The sequence below is a fragment of the Leptidea sinapis genome, chromosome 22, assembly GCF_905404315.1.
Source record: "Leptidea sinapis chromosome 22, ilLepSina1.1, whole genome shotgun sequence".
Lineage (NCBI taxonomy): Eukaryota > Metazoa > Arthropoda > Insecta > Lepidoptera > Pieridae > Leptidea > Leptidea sinapis.
In genome coordinates this window covers 4,422,420-4,445,181 of record NC_066286.1, presented here as the reverse complement: position 1 = coordinate 4,445,181, position 22,762 = coordinate 4,422,420, and the positions used below count along the sequence as shown (strand labels likewise).

General features: G+C 34.8%; 1 protein-coding gene across 4 annotated transcripts in view; it reads right to left on the bottom strand.

The window, feature by feature from the left end:
- The window catches only part of LOC126970942 (nephrin-like), a 192,888-nt gene that overhangs the window by 47,700 nt on the left and 122,426 nt on the right, over positions 1–22,762 (bottom strand). The window lies entirely within an intron of this gene.

Sequence of the window (22,762 nt, the reverse complement as noted above, 5' to 3'; positions counted from 1 at the left end):
ACTGTGTTTCTGTCTGAAGGGCGCCGTCGCTACTGAAATTACTGGGCAAATGAGACTTAACATCTTGTTTCAAAGTGACGAGCGCAATTGTAGTGCTAGTTAGAATTTTTAGTGTTTTTCAAGAATCCAGAGCGGCACTGCATTGTAAGGGGCAAGGTGTATCAATTACCATCAGCTGAACGTCCTGCTCGTCTCGTCCCTTAAGAAAAAATTACCAATTCAACACTATTGTATTATTACTAACAGTATAATAGAAAGAAAGACAGAAAGAAATTTATTTTATTTGATCACACAAAGAATAAATTAAAGTTAACAAAAAGAATATTTACAAAAAACTATAATACTTAATCTAGAATAAAGGCAACAATAATTATTGTATGAGATCAATTAATATAGGTCTCTCACTAAGCATTGTGCTGCAGCAAGTTGCAGCGCTGTTTTTCAGTTTTAGCTTTACTTGGGTGTCATCACGGAAACAGCCTGGTCAAGTTATCAATCAATTACTAACTAGAGAATGTTCAAAATACTATATTCGCGCCTCAATAAGGCTACTTGAAGCCCAAGCGCTGGCAGCTATTTCGGTCAACGGATCAGCCTTGCTTTAACTTTAACTTTTGCTTTTACGCATCTATATTTGTCCTTGATTTCTTTAGCATTATCTTCATTAATACCGCGACTCACTCTATTCGTTGCTTCTATTGCAAGCTCAACCATTCTTCTAGTTTCATCATCCCACCAGTCGGCATTCTGGTATTTCTTGCGCCTTCTTTTACTCACACCGCATACATCTTCAGCACATTTTATAATGTTGGTTTTAAATACCAACCATACATCATTCACACTTTCCTCATTAACATCACTCCAGCTTTTTTCTAGCCGTTCACTCAATTACTTTTTATACATCTCTTTTACTCGCTTATTTTTTTAATATTTCCACTTTTATACGTTCTAATTCAGTAGTTGACCCTTTTGATCTGTTCCGCCAGCGTTTAATCAAACCACTTATTCTGCTAATTACCAAATAGTGATCTGTACCGACATCTGGTCCACGATAGGCTCTAGTATCCACTACTTTCATTTTCATTCTTTCATCGACTATCACAAGATCTATCATACTCCTTAACACAACATTGTCTTCCTTCTTTTGCCACGTGTACATATGTATCATCTACATGTACATACATAAACATACGCTGAATAATTTTCATTTTAACAGATGTAATATGTTACAATATGTAAAAGTACCATTATTCAACCTGCAATAGTCTATTAAAATTTATCCATCTCATTTTAGATATCGAATAACAAACTCAAACATCTGGCCATACAAAGGCAAACAAAAGTTATTGATCTAAGCCAAGTAAATATTTTTCTTGATTTAGTATCCACTGGATACGTTCCAAGCGGCAAGGGTGGAATGCAGTGTATTGCCTAAGACGGCAGACCTGTTTTAAAATGACTCACAGGGAAGTGTGCTCAATTTGGCATCAGTTGTGTTTCATGAATTGGAAAAAGCCGTATCTACAGTGAGGAAATAAACGTTAGTGATCCTAAGAAAAATCTGCTATCTCCAGTGGGAGGCTCCTTTGCACAGGAAGCCGGCTAGATTATGGGTATCACAACGACGCCTATTTCTGCCGTGAAGCAGTAATGTGTAAACATTATTGTATTTCGGTTTGAAGGGCGCCGTTCCTAGTGAAATTAGTGGGCAAATGAGACTTAACATCTTATGTCTCAAAGTGACGAGCGCAGTTGTAGTGTCGCTCAGAATTTTTGGGTTTTTCAAGAATCCTGAGCGGTACTGCATTGTTATGGCCTCTCTTCGCAAAGGGAGTATCAATTACCATTAGCTGTGCGTCCTGCTTGTCTCGACCCTTATTTTCATAAAAATAACTTTTGCACATGTTTCTTTTGTCTTATAAAAATATTACTGACCCCATACACAATTCCATCCCATATAAAACCCATAAAAATAGACAGTAAAAGACAGGTAATCCAAACCCTGAACGATAATATCTCAAAGCCAGCGAACCGCGGTTTCATTGAACTCGCAATGTTCACAATTTTCAACGGAAGAGATTCGATTAATTGCAATTTGTGATTTATTAATTCCATGTTTCAACTCAATGGAACATTCCAACTCGGAATTTCGGGCAATATTTACAATTCCAAAGTTGTTCTCAAGTCGCTTACAAATAATTTAAATGGAATTTTTGGTATTCGAGGTCTATTTCCTTTTTATCTGTTTACTCGGGGATATTATCATTGGTATTTACAAACAAATATCTAATGTTGGTTTTGGGATAATAGCGTTTCTCGGATGTTGGCTAGAGAAGTATTTTAAACTTAAGCTTTCACATTTATACATCTTGTTGGCAACTACGTTTAAAAATATTTTCTGGTGGTTAAATGTGGTCTAGAAAGTTTTTTATTAGTAAAAAGTTGATAAGTAAGCCACTCCAAGGATTTGGTACTTATGAAATAACAGGTACGATGCGCTCTGTCCTTTAAAATGTAGTGCCGCTCAGGATTCTTGAAAAACCCCAAAAATTCTGAGCGACCCTACAATTGCGCTCGTCACCTTGAGACATAGGATGTTAAGTCTCATTTGCCCAGTAATCTCACTAGCTACGGTAGGTACCCTTCGTACCGAAACAATAATTCTGTCACATTACTGCTTAACGGCAGAAATAGGTGCCGTTGTGGTACCCATAATCTAGCCGGCATCCTGTGCAAAGGAGCCTCCTAATGGTATAGGTTCCATGTGCGGTGTTTCCAGATACGACATGTGCAACGTCAAAAAAAGTACACTTTTATAAAAGACTGGCAACGCTCTTATGGTTCCTCTGGTGTTGCAGGAGAATGTGGGCGGCGGTGATCACTTAACATGATGTGTCCTGTACGCTCGTTTACTCTTCCATAAAAATAAAAACTATAAAAACGAAATTAAAGATTATGCTAAGCTTACACTAGCAGTTTTACCTAAGTAAAGTTTGTGTAAAGTGTAAGTACGCTCTATAAATCTCAACCTTAGTGTCATTAGCTTAGTAATTTCACTAACTACGGCTTTCTTTAAACCAAAACACAATATCGTTTGCACATAACTGATTCACGTCAGTAAATTAAGTAATTCCTCCCACCAGTGACAGGCTCATTTGCACAGGATGCCGGCTAGATTATGGGTACCACAACGGCGCCTATTGCTGCCGTGAAGCAGTAATATTTAAGCATTACTGTGTTTCGGTCTGAAGGGCGCCGTAGCTAGTAAAATTATTGGGCAAATGAGACTTATCATCTTATGTCTCAAGGTTACGAGCGCAATTGTAGAGCCACTCAGAAATTTTGGGTTTTTCAAGAATTTTGAGCGGTATTGCATTGTTATAGGCAGAGCGTATCAATTACCATCAGCTGAACGTCCTGCTCCTCTCGTTTCTTACTGCCATAAAAAAAAAACGCCGCTATCGTAGTCTCACAAAGAAAACTTCCCTGTAGTAAATTTCAATGCGTGAAATTGTATATTCCAAAAACCAGTTTCAACAGGCTAAATTTAAAATTCATAGCTTCTGTACGACGTGCAGATTTGATTCGGTCCTGACATTGCTATTTCCCTACAAACCAATTGCTTGATGCAATGCAAATTTATGAGTTAAGAAAGCAGTGATCTATCACGTTGGAATAACCGGACGGACCCTAGGCACTCCGCTCTGGCACAGAATGTCTGGATATTCGCCAAATCTTCACAAGGGTAATGTTTCGTTCGCAATTTATCGGAAGGCTTGTAATAGGTGTAATTTAGTTTTTCACAATAAACGTTAGTTATTTTCGGTTTATATTGCCAAGCCTTTTATTTTAATAAAAAAAAAATAAAGTGTACTCGGAATGAATTACCTTTCATTATAACTTTAAGGATTAAGGCGCTGACTAGGATTATAAACGCTACAACCAACCCTACAATATTTGTGTCGATCATGACGTATGTGGCGAAACTGCAAATGGGCATTTATTTAACTGATTTTCATTTGTTTATCCATAATTTACATATTAAATTAAAAAAATGTTCGGTTTAAGTTTTAGAAAAGTACTAAATCTATTATATTCTTTGAAACAAGAATGTTTTTATAGCTGAAAATTCGGAGATTTTTGACTCCAAAGTTTATTTTTGAGAAGCAAATTACAAATTTTTTATTGGATATTTCAAATAATATATAAATATTCTATTCGGTTCTAAATTTTCTTTAAGTCCTTCTTTGTGCACTGTATTTTTTGCGTCGGAATATTTTCATTGCGTTATGTTGTAATCGACTATCTAAGAAACCAATTTTTGTGGATATTGAGGTATGACCGCGCCTTAACCTTAAAGCTGGGGGTTGTGAGCTGGAAATCCGAAGGTGATGTTTTATAGCTAAGTGTGCGGTAGAGAAGCTCAATAAGATCTGGAAGGGCAGAAGATTCACCACAACCACCAAGGTGTGACTTGTGAGGTGCCTTGTATTTCCAAACTTCCTCTACGGGGCTGAAAACTGGTTCCCTAGACTGCAAGACCGCCGCAAAATAGATGCCTTAGAGATGTGGTGTTGGAGACGACTCCTGAAGACCCCTTGGACTGAAGATAAACGAAATATATCATCTACTTAATAAGCTATCGTCGACTGTGCTACTACGAATTCTGAAGTTCATTGGTGAAATCTCCAGAAATGAAGGATTCATTGAGCGATTGATAGTGCATGGCCAAGTGGAAGAGAATCGCGAGGGAGGCAGTGCGATCCAAAACTAAAGAGACCAACGGCGACTAATGTTATATCATCTTAGCGACCACGAACACTCTGACAAGAGTGTCCGATTGAGAAGAAACCTTTATAATTCAAATTCAAACATTATTATTCAAAAAGGATTTAAAATCACTTATTAAACGTCAAAAGCTCCACCCATTCCAAATTGTATGCCTTATATATAGACTTGGAAGAACAGGCGCAAGATACTCAGCAGGCTTTTTTTCTAAATCTAGTTACAATATCCCCTGAGGTGCTAAGCTGACACAAAGCGCGGGGTGCTATGTAGTATCGACAATAAAATTTATAATTTAATAGCCTGAGGGCATTTGCTCTATTACCAGTCTGTGGTATCATTAAGAAATTCATTTATGTTATGGTAACCTTTGCCACAAAAACGTTTTTTAATAATTTGGCATATAGAACTGAAAAGCAACTGGACCTATATGTTGTTAAGCATATAGGTCCAGTTGCTTTTCAGGACTTATATCCATAAATTAATGTTTTATTAAAAATGGCTCTGTCGTTAATCTCAATGCTCCACAGGCCTGGGACTAGATTATCATTGTTTTATGATGTTTCATTTTTTCACATCTTCAAGAGACTCTAGACTTGAGTATATCGATAATTTCAACTAGTTACCTCCACGCGACCTTGAGACAAAGGATCTTGAGGAACAGAGAGATGGATGGACGAATAACAAAGTGATCATAAGAGGCTTCTGTTGTTTCCTTTTAAGCCCAAGAGATGCATCAATCCACATACCCTATGTATAAATAAATATAAATAAAAAATAAATAAATTATAAATAATCATGAATCCTTTGTCCAACAGTGGCGCCTTCCAGCTGATAAAGATAATGATGATGAATTAAATATATATAATTTAAAATTAACTACATGTAGCAGAGCTACCGATGACTGGATCATCAATGGCATATAGATGTCATTTCTAATATACAAAACACTACCACCACTTCGGAAACAAATGGCGCTCTGAGAGAGAAGAAGCAGCGCTCTCTCAACTCTCCCAGCATTCTTTTTTTGCGCTCTTTTAAAAAACATATACAATACTGTACTGTCATTGCCATCTATCCCTTAAACATATCAAACTATCCCTTAAAATATCTTATATATTTTACTTGAGTAGAAGTTACGCTTAATTAATAAATTAAATGATGCAACAAAATAATTAACAATAATAACAATTGTAAACGCTCAACAGACTGCGCGATTCACGAATTTCCTGATGTTATTAATTGTGATAGTGGTCGATTACTATGTTTGTTGGTGGCTCAACTAAAAGATTGCATCACCTCATATAAGCTTAACTTTTAGACAGCACACGGCATGTCAATGGTAGATTGCAGATCTTTTTGAATGAATGATTTGACAACTCTATTTGCAATGACACCTGGTTTCTTGGAAGCCAATTTGGCTTTTGGATTCTTTGCTTTCGGTGACAGTGGAACTAGCAGTCGCTTGAACTATCAAAACCCATAATTCCAATAATGCGCGAGGCATGGGTGTAGTATATACTATACTAGTACTTGCCCTTTGCATTCGCAACTAACGGTTTTATATCAATAGAATGTTTAAGTCGGGAAAACAGAGAGAGTTATCATACTGGCATAGCGACACCCCATTCTGCAGGGACGCACGCAAAGAAAGGAAAGATATTAGTAGCATTATACATATAAAGAGATTTCCATGTATATATCGACTCAACATGATATCTCTGTAACCATAAGGGCTAGAGACTTGAAATTTCGTAGGAATATTCCTTTCGCTGAGTAGAGGTCAGGTATGAACTATTTTTTCAAATTAAAAATAAACTACATACTAGATCTCGTTCAAACCAATTTTTGGTGGAAGTTTGCATGGTAATGTAGGTGGTAATGCATCATATATTTTTTAGAAGTTACAGGGGACACGCACATTTTACCACTTTCGTAGTGTCTATCGCGCAAACTATTCAGTTTAAAACCTCAATATCATTTTTGAAGACCAATCCATCCCGTATGGGTTTGATGAATAAAAATTTTCGAGTTTATGTTCTATGTATGGGGAAGTCAAATTTTTTCTATTTTTGTGCGAAAATCTTAATGCGGTTAAGCCCTAATAAATTATTTATAAAGTACTATTGTTATATCTTGTACGGAACCCTTTAAGCAGCATAAAACGTTTAATTTTGGCTTTGCATCGTCACTGAATGAACTATGTGAACTCAACCTTACATAAGAGGTCAATTTCCTTTGTAAGCTGAATATTCGCCTTTCACCTTGGCTGGTACCCAAACATATGAAAGGAGATTTCAAATGCATAAATGAATTTAAAACTTTGAAATAACTTCAACTTTTGAATGGCGAACTCTTAACTGTTCTATTTAAGTACTAAGAAGCTGAATAGACTTAAGTATTTGAAGTTTCAATTACAACTTATATTATTCCAACTGTAATTTACCACGATTTAGTAAAATGTATATTTTTTTAGAAAAACAAACTATAATTTAAATCCCAGCATCTGTTTGTGTGGTGTTACTCCACAGTGATGTATTCAAAGAACTTGATTTCACGTACAACTGAACTATGGAATAAATGGAATAAACTATGACGATACAGCACGAGTACCTTAAGGCTGGGCGCAAACGTTCGGCAACCGGATTAGGTTTCCTGACCAGGAATTCAGATTCGGAAACCTGACTGAAAAAAAACCTAACGTTCGTTTCGGTGCGTTCGATTTGTAAGAACGGAAAAAACTCAATGACGTCATCCTGAACCCAGCTCACGCATACATTTCGGCTCAACCGCCGCACACCACACGCACGGATATTTCAATTCCGATTCGCGCGAGCTTTGTAGCGAGTGGACGTCTGTAGACTCGTCGTTGGTAACAAAATGTGTGAAGCGGAAAATTTAAAAATTGCGGTCGAACAATATCCATGGCATTTTTTTTAAGGCATTTATTTATTTTCTCAAAATTGTACCCAGTAACGACGATTCCTCTTCTTCTTGTTTAGCGCCACTAAAAGTGCAATAATAATCAATTCGTTTGCTCTTAGCCTGAAAAGCGTAACCATCTAAAAGATTAGCATTGGTTCTTTGTTCCATCTGGTTATGTTAGAATATGTGCAGCGGTGATACAATACTGGATTACCGTAAGGTGACCCTACAAATCGTTTAGGTATAAACTTATATGGCAAAGTCACACTTCAGCCGGAAGACGTCCACTACTGGACAAAAAGCCCCCCCTAAGATCTCCACGGCCATTGGTCCTGCACTGCCCTCATCCAACCTATTCCGGGGATCTTGGCCAGATCATTGGCCTATCTCATGTATCTTTGAATACGTGGACACCATTCGAGGACTAAACTGCCCCAACAACCATCTGTCCGTCGAGCTATGTGCCATGCCCGCTGCCAAATGATAAAGTATAGTTATACAATACTTTTTTCGATGAGTATTTTAATACTTTTTAATGTATTGTGTGTCTAGTATCTAGTACGGGTACCACAACGGATTCTATTTCTGCCGTGAACCAGTAATGTGTAAGCATTACTGTGTTTCGGTCTCAAGGGCACCATAGCTAGTGAAATTAGCATGGGCAAATGAGACATAACATTATGTCTCAAGGTGACGAGCGCAGTTGTAGTGTCGCTAAGAATTTTTGAGGTTTTTCAAGAATCCTGAGCGGCACTGCATTTGAATGGGCAGGGCGTATCAATTATCATCAGCTGAACGTCCTGCTCATCTCGTTCCTTATTTACATAAAAAAAATCTAGGTGTGTGACTTAAAGAACCTTTCGCTACGCTTTCGCATTTCGTTCTCTGGTATTGCAAAAAAGCAGAGAGCAGTAGAGAAGGCAGAGAGCAGTAGAGAAAGCAGGAAGAAGAAAAGTTGTCTCCGACCGGAGCCAAATAATATGTACGTTTGCTTTGCATATGCTTTATAAGGTCAGTAAGGCTCTTGTCATTCCTCTGGTGTTACAAGAGAGCATGGGACACGGTGATCGCGGTATGTTTTGTTCAACTCTCAGGTTGTGGCTCCATCCACAGGAACTACTTTACAGTTGATAACCTGATTAACGCTAATTTACGCTCCATGCGAACTCGAACAGTTGGCTCAGTTAAAATTTGCGCTCGCACGGAACCCGAGAGGTCGCGTTCGAGTCCCGCATAATTCATACATTTTTGTTACAAATTTTATTTGTATACTTACTCGTAGAAGTGAGGGATATGACTTTAAAAATAAAAAAATTTGGGATATTTACAGGATTAACAATACAAATGTTAAGTTAATTTTTAAAATATCCAATTTATTGAATTGGTTTGTCTCTCCTCTGTTTAAAATTTATTTTTTTCTTATAACCATTATTTGTATTCTCCACCAAGATTTTATTATATTTTGTCACTACAAAATTGCAGAGAACCTGCTTAGAGGCAAAATTATTATTGTTTGAATACAACGCGTCATTCACTTGCAGTTCTGCTGAACAAACGTTTTAAAACTTTAAGGAAAAAAGATAGATATTCTGTGAAATTGCTATTACATTGAAATATAATTGGATATAGTTCCATCGTTAAAGTCGAAGTAATTTAAAATCGCCGCATGAGATCGGCAAGTTCAATTTGCGGACAAAGGTAGCAATAATACCTCAAAGAGGTCAGGACGCTATAAAGTTACCTGTTTTAATGCCGCATCTAGACTATAAACTGAAGCTAGGTAGTGGCGATGTGCAAAATTTTAGAGCACTAAAAATTAATGGGGAAGTGAAATGCTTTTAGATTAATATTGTTGGATCGTGGTACTCCTCTTTAATGTTATTTGACATCGTAGAGATGTGTGAGACAATATCGCGAGTTTTTAATGAAATAATAATAATATTGACGCACTTTAACACAAATTATCTTGCCACAGAGAAAACTGGCTCAATTTGGAGGAGGCCTTTACCTGCATAGGGATTCTTGCAGAATAAACAAAAATTTAAATCCTTTCTATAAAACTACTATAATAATTAAATTAACTAACTACTTAATAATTTTCTTATTGATACTAATAAAACTAATCAATTTTGTAAGTAGAATTTCTGTAGGAAATTAAAGGATTTTTTAATTTATTTATTATCTTGCCCCAAACTAAGCATAGGCTGTATTGTAAGTACAAGACAGCGATATATATTTAAAACAATATAATTACTTAAACATATATTATCAATATCAATATCTATGACTGGAAAACAAACATACGTTTACCAGTGGGAGGCTCGTTTGAACAGCGGCGCATAATTCTGCTATGAAGCAGTAATGTGTAAACATTGCTGTGTTTCGTGCGTGGGGTAGGGCGTACCAAGGAAGGAAGTGCGCGACAAATGGGCGAATAACTCAATTTCGCACCAACCAATTTTAATGATTCTTTTTTATTGGAAAGGATATACTTCAAAGGTTGTTTGGTGAGAGTTTGATAAGGTTCTTATTATGGGATCCATGACAAAGTAACGGAACTCTTCATTCTTACGAGCAAATTAACGATACTCGGCCAATCTTTTTATTACATCCGTACATTTGAGTCACCTACCGTAACGTCGTTAGAGTCAATTAATTGTCGTAGTCGAATATCAATGGAAATCTTTTAGGACTTACAGTAAGGGTGCGATCTGTGGCAGAATTTCTGAAAGGAAGGGTCTGAAACGTTCATTGCTGTGTTGCAATATTTAGTAGGTCTACACGTATTTAGACAAATTATTTTTTGTTTATGTACCTCAGATTCACTAAAAATAAATATAAAAATCACCAAAAAAACAACCGACTTCAAAAAAAACTAACAATAGATATAATATGCACTAAAAAGAATAAAATTCATCTTATTTTTGGAGTCGGTGTCAGCCAAGGTAGGGGTGTAACTATACTTGTAGGTGAGATGTGCTTGTGTCGCACGCTCAACGTGACAAGACGAGAGGCGAGGGTGGGGCCGCGGTGGGAGGACACCGATTCCAAAAATAATATTAATTATAACTAGAATTAGATTAATTAATTAAAATTAAAATTCGCAATTAGTTTCGTTCTTTTTAGTGCATTTTATATATATTGTTTTTGGAATAGTTTTCTTTGAAATCGGTTGTTTTTATGATAAATATTTTTTAATCAATAAATTACTATTTTTATATAAAAAATTATTTCAACGCTTATGGTATGGATTTCAATCTATTTTTTAATCTCGTCACAAATTATGTGGGAAACCATGGAATATAGGACAGTATAATTATGTTTTGTTTAGGTATAATTTTTTTTTCGCTTCTTTGAGCAGCCATATTATGTTATATTTTATTACCAAATAGAGCTTGAAGGTAGCTTATACTGCGTAAGCTATTTTTTCATAACAATAAGGGAGGAGAAGAGCAAGATGTTCAGCTGGTAGTAATTGATACGCCCTGCCTATTACAATGCAGTGCCGCTCTGGATTATTGAAAAACCCTGAAATTCGGGCATCGGTATTACAATTGCGCTCGTCTGCGTCATTTCGTCTTTTTCTTCATTAAAAAAATAAAACGATTTTTACAGTAAGAATTAACCCTAATTATAAGACTGTAAATTACGCGATATATTTTTAATTCATATTCTAATTAAACTAAATATGGCTGGAGTAATGGAGTCCCAGACTTAAACGAAGCCGGAAAGTTTTATTTTATGAGCACATAAAATTTAATTCCTAGTTTATTTTAGTAATACTGATACTTATTATCACATACATAAAGGTTTAAGTGCCATTACGTATTTTGACGCAGTGCCGTTTACGACTTTATAGTTCTTTAAGCGGTATGGTATACTGTCTGCGAAACCACGGCGCAAAACGTGAAATAATATTATACTCATAAAATATCTGTTCGTTCAAAATTTTCATCGCTCTCTTGCGATGGAGTTAACCTTTAATAAGGCGCATTAAGAAAATCATCACAAGTAGTCGCATAGGGTCACATCTGACATATTATGTTATATCAAAAATAATTAAATGGCTTATAGAAATCATAATAAAATAAAAGAATTTATTTTGAGAAAATAAATGCCTTTTATGCCCGAGGGCCTGAGGCGTAAATAATTTTCATTGGCATCGTATCAACCATTGTTGACGGGAGAGAGCACCTTCTATCAACCAGACCATCAATGAATGACAATAATTACAAACATAGTGATATAACCAGCATTCTTCTGTGTACAATTTTAAATAGAAACTTTGTGAGTACATTATCTCCTCAGTATTTTAATACACACTATCTTCTAAATCTATGCACAAATTTTGTATAAAAAAATCTGATGATAAATTAAAATGAATAGCATCACACTAGCAACAAAATATTAAAAAAAATATTCTCCATAATAATCCTTAGACTAAGATCATTACATACGTCTAGCTGTATAGCCTCTTGCTGCTAGACAACCGATGAAAACAGGCCAGGTTTATTACTTTAGTGTGCGTCAGAAGAAGTGTAAGAGACGTACTTTCACACTCTTTGTATGTCACTTTGTGTTCGTGTGCTTGCATTCCTCAAAATAGAGGTTAACAGTCAGTAACTTGAATTCTTCTTCTTGTTAACTTACGAGTTAAGTATAATAGAAAACGGCTAGCTTTAAATATTAAATTCATTACACTTCCTTGATTAAGATTCAAAATAAAGAAAATTTTAAAATAAAATACCTCACTGCTCAACTTTCACTGCGTATTACATTCAAGTGCAACAATCACCGCAGAAGCCTCTCAGGCTGTTTTCAGTTATTTATTCAGCCTTCAGTAATTAAGGCTCTGTACGGATTCAACTCAGAAACTTTATCTGTATTGGCGCGCCTCTGCGCTACCTTTGGCCGAGTGCCAATCTCTTACTATTACTTTTCGATTTTATTATTGTTACGTTTATTATAAAAAATATAAATTATTTTTCCACTTCTTGGTAGAGACATATTTGAAAACTTATCTGAATAGCTGTTTAGAAAATTTTAGATCTCTTTTAATATATCTATCTAAATAACATCATGCTGCAAAATACAATCATCAAGTTTTTTTATAACAATGCCAATTAAGAGACAAAATATCAGATGAGTAGTGGAAAAAACAATGTTCAGTATAAAACAATTAAAGAGAACTATTTCAAGTTAATTAATATTAATGACTTAAATAATCTCACCTGCAATAAATCTTAAGATTTCTTGAATGTTTATCAAATTACGACCCACGGAAAATATCTACTTGTGACATAAATGCGTTTAATATTGATATATATATATATATATATAACTTACATGATCACAAAAGCATTTCCCGTTAAATAAACGTATGTATAAATTCAGAAAACGAAAACCCATTGTAAGGGGGTCAGCGGGATTCGAACGGTGGGACCGAGATGACCACTGACACTGTTTAAATGCGAATTATTCTTGGCAAACTCAGTTGGATTTGATTTACCAAACGTAATGACCTAAAGCGTTCGGGAAGCTCCGAAAAATCTTCACGTCCGAAATACCACAGTGTCTGAAGACGAAGGTTTTCAACCCGTGTGTGTTGCCAGTGTTGACTTCGATGACGATTTGCAGACGTGGTCGCGGGCCTGAGGGCAATAGAGAGAGCTATGCTCGGAGTTTACATGCGAGATCGAATCAGAAATGAGGAGATTCGTAGGAGAACTAAATTCACTGACATAGCCCAAATGATTGCGAAACTGAAGTGGCAGTGGGCAGGGCACATAGTTCGACGGACAGATGGCTGTTGGGGCAGTAAAGTCCTCGAATGGCGACCACGTACCGGAAGACGCGGTGATGGTAAGCCCCACAAGATGAACGGACGATCTGGTCAAGATCACCCGAATATATTGGATGAGAGCAGCACAGGACCGATCGTCGTAGAAATCTTTGAGGGAGTTCTTTCTCTAGCAGTGGACGTCTTCCGGCTGATGATAACTATGATGATGATGAATGACCTAAAAAAGTAGACGTAACGTGGAGATGACTATAAAAAAGAATGAGTGTATAAACTAGAAAAAGACATGTTTACAATAGTTAATACAAAAGTAAATTCAATGACAGATGAAAGCACAGCTATAAAAATTATTATTTACCTTAATCTAGTCAAGCTTAGAGAAAGTCAAGTAAAACTCGTAGTAATAGCTGAGGACACGACATTCTCAGACTGTTAGTAAAAGATAATTGTGACTCGTTTTAGAATTTTAAATCTAAATTTCTAGTAGAATGCTTCAGTTAGATTTCACCAATTAATTTTAGATGTAATTTATGTATTACTAGCTTTTACCTGATACTTCGTCTGCGTGCAATAGTAACTGTGTTTATTTTGTCACTTTGCAAATAATACACATAGAAACTGCTGTGGTTAATACATTTTTATTAGCTACTAGCTGACCCGACAGACGTTGTTCTGTATATAATAAATAAAATAATGTTTTTATATGAATTTGTCAATAATATATCATAACATCAAAAATTACTTCGTAAAATATGCACCCTGCTGTCGTAATGGAATTGTTTCACAGCAGAACTGTCAAACCGTGCGTCAGTAAATTCTCTCATAGAAATTATGTATGGACACATCAAAGGAAAAACAAATTTGTTGTTTTTGTTTAATTTAGCAGCATTTTCCTATAATTCAAGACCAAAATTAGCCAAATCGGTCCAGCCGTTCTCGAGTTTTAGCGAGACTAACGAACAGCAATTAATTTTTTTATATATAGACAAGCCTTGAGACATAAAATGTCAAGTCTCATTTGCCCAAGTATTTTAACTAGCTAAGGCGCTCTTCAGACTAAAACACAGTAATAATTATTTATTTATTTATTTATTAAAGTAATCAACAGCGTACACAACAATTATTTTTACAAAATTAACCTAGGTTTTACATAAAGCCACTAAGGATTACATAAATTTTAAATTATAAAAAGAAATCATATATTAAAAGAATAGACTTAAAACTGTACTGTATATACTAACAAATAAAAGATTACAATAGCGCGCGCGTGTCTGTGTGTGCGTGTGCGTGTGTGGTGTGTGTGTGCGTGTGTGGTGTGTGTATGCGTGTGTGGTGTGTGTGTGTGCGTGTGTGTTTGTGTGTGTTGCGTTACCTATTATTATTATTTTTTACAATGATGTTTTATTATTTCTGTTTTTAACTTAATTTATGATAAGTGAAATACGTCAAACTCAGCGTACTGTTTATTATAAATTCGTGACAGACGCGGAATTATGGAATTTTGGGCATAATTTGTATTAGGTTTGGGAACATGTAAAAGGCGCGTGTGACGTGATCTTAAAGATTGAGCGTTTAATGAAAAGGCTGACAGTAGACTAGGGCAGTCGATGGAGCCACTCAAAATTGCTTACAGAAGTAACATGTCACTTTGATTCCTTCTTTGTTCCAGTGTGTCGATACCATAGTGAGAACACGCTTCCTCATAACTGTTGAATTCATTAAAATCTTTAAAAGTTAAGTATTTAATAAACTGTTTCTGTATGGTTTCAAGCCTTTCGATATGTATAATATATTGGGGTGTCCAGACATTACATGCGTATTCAAGAATACTCCGGACGTACGCAAAGTAAAGTGCCTTTATACATTCCAGATTACTGAAGGAACGGGTCACTCGTCTTATGAAACCTAGTTGTTTGAAAGCTCTATTTGCTACATTATCAACGTGCTCATTCATTGAAAACTTAGCATCGATTTGGATACCCAGGTCTCTAACCGCAGTCACTCTGGGTATACATGTGCCATTAATTTTGAAGTTAAATTCAATTATATTTTTTTTACGAGTCAGAGTAATATGATGGCACTTTTTAACATTAACTATAATTCTGTTCCTTCCGTAGTATTCTGTCAGTGCATTTAGGTCATGTTGTAGTTTATGACAATCGTCAAGTGAACGTATACATTACTTCTTCACGGCAGAAAAAAAAGGAGCCTCCCAGTCATGTATAAGTTCTACTATAAATAAGGTGTAATCTTTAAGTGTGACCAGACGCAACTATTACAAATATCAAAAAACTTTGATCTGTTATCGATAGTACGTTACCAAATCAATATGATGTATCCTTATGCCTTTTAATGTTATTGTACCTAAATAAAATTGATTTATCTATGACTAATGTAAAGTCAAGACCATCGGCTCTACTAAGAAGAACCGAATCTCAGTATATGCTAATTTTTAGTATCAACAATTTCAATCTTGTCACTAATTCTAGTAGGCTACATAAGATACATAATAGCTTTAAGGGTAAATGTATAAAATTTTATAATGAAGTCCCAGCCGCTGTTCAGGCATTATCTATATATAAATTTAAATGTTTTATTGAAAAATGGCTGTGTCGTAAATCCTACTACTCCACAGCTGAATATCTAAGTGATTGGATAGCCTGAGACTAGATTATGATTATTTTATAGCAATACCAAACACAATATTGTATATTTGATTAAAAAGAGCGCAAAAAAAAGAATGCTGGGAGATTTTCTTGCGCCACTTCTTCTCTCTCAGAGCGCCATTTGTTTCCGAAGCGGTAGTAGTGTCTAGTATCAAATGCCTTTTATGCCTTTTACATGAAGCCGTCTTTTCAAATATTTTAGCAAGCATTTGTGCTGGCGCATTAAAATCAACGTGACGCCATAGCTTTAAGTATTCAAATCTGTCGTTGTGTAGGGACTTTTTTACCCATTGTCCTTTTTTTGACATTTGTAATATTTACGGAATTTCTCACCTGGCCACACTTAACTATTACATCCTGTATACCTTACGGCTTCAGCAGGCTATCAATAATAATAAGAAATTAGGATATTCAATTGAGATATCTCTCTTTCAAACTTTAAAAATTTGTAATGCCTGATAATATATGATCTGCAGAGGTAAATGGAGGTTCAAATCCCGCACTGTCCATCCCTTTAGTGACGAAAATCACTTAAATATAACAATTTGTTGAAATATAATGATTAATTTATTTACTTTTTGCATATATATATATATATATATATATTTTTTTTTAAATGAAATATATATAAAATAAACATATTATGTACCAGTGGGAGGCTCCTTTGCACCTGATGCCGACTAGATTACAGTGCCGCTCAGAATTTTTGGGTTTTATGAAGAATCCTGAACGGCGCTGCATTGTAATGGGCAGGGCGTATCCATTACCATCAGCTGAACGTCCTGCTTGTCTCATACCTTATTTTCATAAAAAAAAACTAAAGTGTTCACACTGCTATATTTAATGTCAAAAAATTACTATTTAACTACTGCTTTGGAAAACGTAGAGAAACAAAAATAAAACAATATTAAAATAAATCAACAATATACAGCACAATTAATAAATTTTCTTTGATAAAAAATAAATATTTTTTTACTTAGAGCTTTGTGGTATGAACCTTTATGCAGTTGCTCCCGAATACCATAGCTTACTTAGTTTATTTTTAAAGTTTGTACACGGGACTGTTCCAGAAATAACGCAACAAATCTAAAACGAAAAGTTAGAAACTGACTAGAGCGTTAAGCTTGCATATCTTCAATGTAAGTCTAAATTAATTGATATTTTAAAGTGATCTTCTTCACTCCTAGAATTAAATGTAAAAAATTAATTTATACCATTCTGACGACCCATACAGCCCAGTGGTTAGTGACCCTGCCTACTGAGCTAGAGGTCTCGGGATTGAATCTCGGTAGGTGCAAACATTTATCTATGTGATGAATATAGATATTTGTTTCCGAGTCATGGATGTCTTGTACCGGCTATACCTACCTAGTGGGGGGCAAGATAATTTGTGTAAAAGTGTGTCAATATTTATTTATTCATACCAAAATTTATGAACGATACGTGATCTAGCCACAGAAGGACACCGATTCCAAACATAATAATAATTGTAACTACATTATATTGTCGTAAAAATTTATTTGACTTTTAGGTAGTCTAATGTTTTTTCATTTCATTGTACTGAAGAGAACTCGAAAATTTATTAAGTTTATTAAATAATAAACTAATATTATTAAGATAAGTGAGTTTAAGTAGAAGAATACGCAATTGTTGGAGTTATACATACTTCTTTTGGGGCGTTTTTCATATGACAATGAGAAGCGATACGAGCAGGATGTTCAGCTGATGGTAATTAATACGCCCTGCCCATTACGATACAGTGCCGCTCAAGATTCATGAAAAACCCAAATACTCTGAATTGCTCTACATTTGCGCTCGTCACTTTGAGACATAAGATGTTACGTGACATTTGCCCAATAATTTCACTACCTTATGCGCCCGTCAGACTGAATCACAATAATGCTTACACATAAGTGCTTCACGGCAGAAATAGCACGTTAGGGAAAAATTATCAGAATGAATTTTACAATGTCATCAATTTTATGATGTCACGCAAATTCGACACCCTGACGTTAGCTGGTCAACTAGAGCATTAATTAATATCATACTTCGGCTACTTTAAGCCTCCTGTAACTCATAATATGTCTACTCAACAAATACCAATGGACGAGACTTAAATAAACTTTAATAGGTATGTACAAGTTGTATAATAAAATGCATTTATTTCTAAATGAATACAAATAATATTATGATATTAAATTACACGTTATTTACCTAAATTATGAGTTATGATGATATTTTTATTGTTTGTATATAATACCTTTAAATACAATATTGTTCTTTCTACCAACGTCAAAAAGCACGAGGAATATATCACGCATCTAGGGAGAAAAGTAGGTCATTCTCATCCGCGGAATATTTGGAGTCGGTTGTTAATTTTGTTTTATTTTTTAGTGAATGAAAAGTACATTAACTAATTTGTCTAAATATGTGTAGACATACTAAAGAGCTGCTCACATGAGACACCATTTAAATGAAATAAACAAAGTCAATGAGAAACAGAGAACGCACATGCGTTACGTTTCTTAAGTGATTCAAGATTACTTCGTATAGGTAGATACTATGTTGAAATTCTAATAATAATAAGACGTGTTTTGTAAATTGTGACCTATTTAAGGTATTACAGTAAAGAGGTACGAATAAGAGAATGCATAAAGCGAGGGCTCAACAGAATACCGCTGGCGGAGAGCCAGCAGGCAGGGCTTCTACCAATCACAGTGGATACAGGTCTTAGTGCAATTGACTAAACAGCCACTACATCCTTTGGTTCAAGTGCCTTCGTTTTAGAGACCAATGATACAGAGAACTGGATGAGATAAAAAAATACCAGAGTGACTTCTTTAGTCGCGTTGGACACTTTTTGGTAGGGGCAATACTTTTGGATTCACGTCAACGATATGCTCATGACTGGCACCATGTGCTGTGCGTGTTAGACACTTTTTGGAGGGGTGAAATTTCGTGAGTCCGTGTCACCGTAATGCTTATAGCAGTATATCTGTAGCTATACAGCTGACGTATTGTGCAACATTAGTGATGTGTATATCTTATAAGTGAAATTTTATGGATTTAGTGCAAATATGAGATAGATACATAATAGCTCTAAGGTTTAATGTATACACTTTTATAATAAAGTACCAGCCACTGTTCAGGCATTATCTATAAATAAATTTAAATGTTTTATTAGAAAATGTCTCTGTTGTAAATTCTACTACTCCTCCACAGCCTAATATCTAAGTGGTAGGACAGTCTGGAACTAGATTATGATTTTTTATAGCAATAGCAATGACAATGCAATATTGTATATTTTATTAAAAAGAGCGCAAAAAAAGTATGCTGGGAGAGTTTCTAGCGTCGTTTCTTCTCTCTCAGTGTTTCCGAAGCGATAATAGTATCTAGTATATTAGAAATGACATCAAAAATAATTCTAAAGGAATCAATTTTGAGAAAATAAATACATCTTGTTTGATTAATATATTATTGAAATTTAAAATGTTTTTCAAACGTTCTAAATTTTCACTCTTATCAGCAGTCTCTACAACTGCCAATATTTTAAGATACGCGTACATCAACCCCATTTTTCGACACCCTGACGTAAGTTGACCATTTGTATCATACTTTATACTTGAGCTACCTTTTAAGCCTCTTGTAACTCATATGTCTACTGAACCACAACCAATGAACGAGAATTAAATAAATTTAAATATGACTTAGTTTAAAATAATCACTACTTTTTTATTTTTTTTAAATAATTTATTGATATTGATATTTAAGTAAAAGTTATTTTACTAAATTAAGGGGTTTACTAAAATTTTCATCGGATGTATTTAATACCTTCTTATTGTACATTTATTTCTTTCTACAAACGTAGAATGTCACGTAGAATTAAAATATTTAACGATTTTTATTTTGTTAGCACGAGAATTAAAAATGTATCAGAATATTTGTTTGTTATCGCAAAAGAAGCTTATCTCTTTATGTGCGTACATAATTGCACACACACTTGTTTTTTGGCGTTTAGCTAGAAATTCTTATTCAGTTCAGTTCAGCGCACCGAAATTTTTGAAGTGAAACTTCTTTAGAATCATTGTGATTTGAAACTCGATGAAACGAAAAAGCGATACGATAGACACAAACAGGTAAATGTTTATAGGATTCAGCCGACGAGAGAATGTGATAGGAAGCATTTTAAAGTGTTTTGGTACCAGGCGATCATAGTTGAAGAAGAGATTGTCTTATATAGGACGCAAGTATACCTTAATATATTCTGACGTTATGCGCTGTCTCATATAACTACATAGACACCAGGCGAACAAAAATATGGTAGTGGTGATAGTAATCTCTTTCATATCGGTTGAAATCAACGTCATGTCATGTCATCCCAGCAACATGTACTAGGACCTCATATGTAGTTTAGAGTTTTAATGTAAATTTTGCATCGCATACAGCCATTCCGGTGATTGAGTTTTTGGATGCCAAATTTAATTTGAAACTGTGCAGTAGTCACTGTATCAACAACATGATCGAAAACAGTAATTGACGCAGTATTTCAAAGATATATTGAACATTTTTGACCAAAGTATTTATTTCATATTTTAGTTACCTCAACTTTCTTGTATCATTCATCGAAAATGTAAGCTCTGAGTTGGAATAAATCTATGATATATATACAAATAAAATGTTTAACAAACATCGAATCACGATGATCCTTACTAAAACCTACAATTATCCTTTTCCCGAAATTTTACATTCGTCTCATTATCTTGAAGCCAAAATTTGTTAAGGTTTCACTTCACCACGTGTGAATAGCACACATTTTTTTAATATTATTGTTATTAAAATATTATTGTAGATATGTGGGGACTTCCTTATATTCTGCTCAAGGACTGGTAGTCCTTAGGTGTTTATCTCTCGATATCTCCCTTGTCATACTTGGTGTGAGAAGTAATAAATAAGAGCTGATTCTTATATACTGGTCTACCAGTAGATCTATATTTAATAATGGATATTACTACTACCACTCCAAAAATATTTTATCCGCGTCTCGAAAGCGGCTCTAACGATTTGGATGGAGTTTTAGCCCGAAGTTTAGGAGCAAAAGTGCGTGTACCAGGTCTAGGTATACGCATTTTTCCGAGCTTGTTCACCCAGGTTTTTTCTTTGCGCTTATAATACTATAGTTATAGAAAACATTAAGATTAGATTATATTATTATTATTATTAAGATTATTTTACCAGTGGGAGGCTCCTCTGTACCAGTGGGAGGGTCCTTTGCACAGGAAGCTGGCTAGATTATGGGTACCACAACGGCGCCTATATCTGCCGTGAAGCAGTAATATGTAAACATTACTGTGTTAACACATTACTGCTTTTCGGTCTGAAGGGCGCCGTAGCTAGTGAAATTACTGGGCAAATGAGACTTAACATGTTATGCCTCAAGGTGACGAGGGCAATTGTAGTGCGGCTCAGAATTTTTGGGTTTTCAAAGAATCCGGAGCGACACTGCATTGTTATGGGTAGGGCGTATCAATTACCATCTGAGCTGTACGTGCTCGTCTCGTGCCTTATTTTCATAAAAAAAAAAAAAAAAATGAGAAGAAAATCGTGTCAATTCCAGTAAATTTATAATATTTCAGAGTGTTATATTATAATATAAATGCCTGTATTGTTCCTCGTACCTTGCAGCTTCATTTAGATAGTTTTCACTTGCTATCTGTTAGGCTGAGTACACACATGACTTCCTCTAATAGCTAATAGGTATATTTCTATTAATTTTAGTTTGTTTAGTAAATATCAACTATTTCTGTTAACATCGAAAGCTTACACAGCTATTAATACTATGATTAATGGCTACAGAATATACCTAGGTACTTTTATTTTAAAATATGATGAATTAACATTCTTTTAAATATAATTTTTATTATGATAACAAATTCTATCTATTGGCTCATTTCAACCGCAGTTCCCGGAAAGGTCAAGAACCGTCGGGTTAACTTAAAATAATAATAAAAATGCAACGTTTACGCAAAATCTAATGTAAAAACATAGTGACAATGACACGCATTTTAATCCTTTAAAAAGGATTTTATTTTAATGTGTAACGTAAGAAAGTAACGTAAACGTAAGAAAATACTAAGATGTAATAACTTTAATGGATGAGATTTTATTTTTATGTAACTGTTGAACGTAAGGTTTTTATAACATTATTGCATATTATTAACACAACTAGCTAAGACAAAAACATGTATTTAATTACACCTCCTTGTGTCTTTAGACGTTACAAAAAAAAAATAATATCATAATATTTTGGGGAATTTTCCAAAATCTAAATATATAAAAATAAATTGCTGTTCGTTAATCTCGCTAAAACTCGAGAACGGCTGGACCGATTTGGCCAATTTTAGTCTTGAGTTATTTGTGGAAGTCCAGAGAAGGTTTAAAAAGTTTAAAAAATATGAAAATACTGGGAATTCAATAAAAAAAAAAAACAATTTTGTTTTTCCTTTGATGTGTACCCCGTCGTTCGAAAATCAAATAAAAATAAAAGTTTAAAATGAATAACTACTTAGTTAGGATTTTTATATCTTTC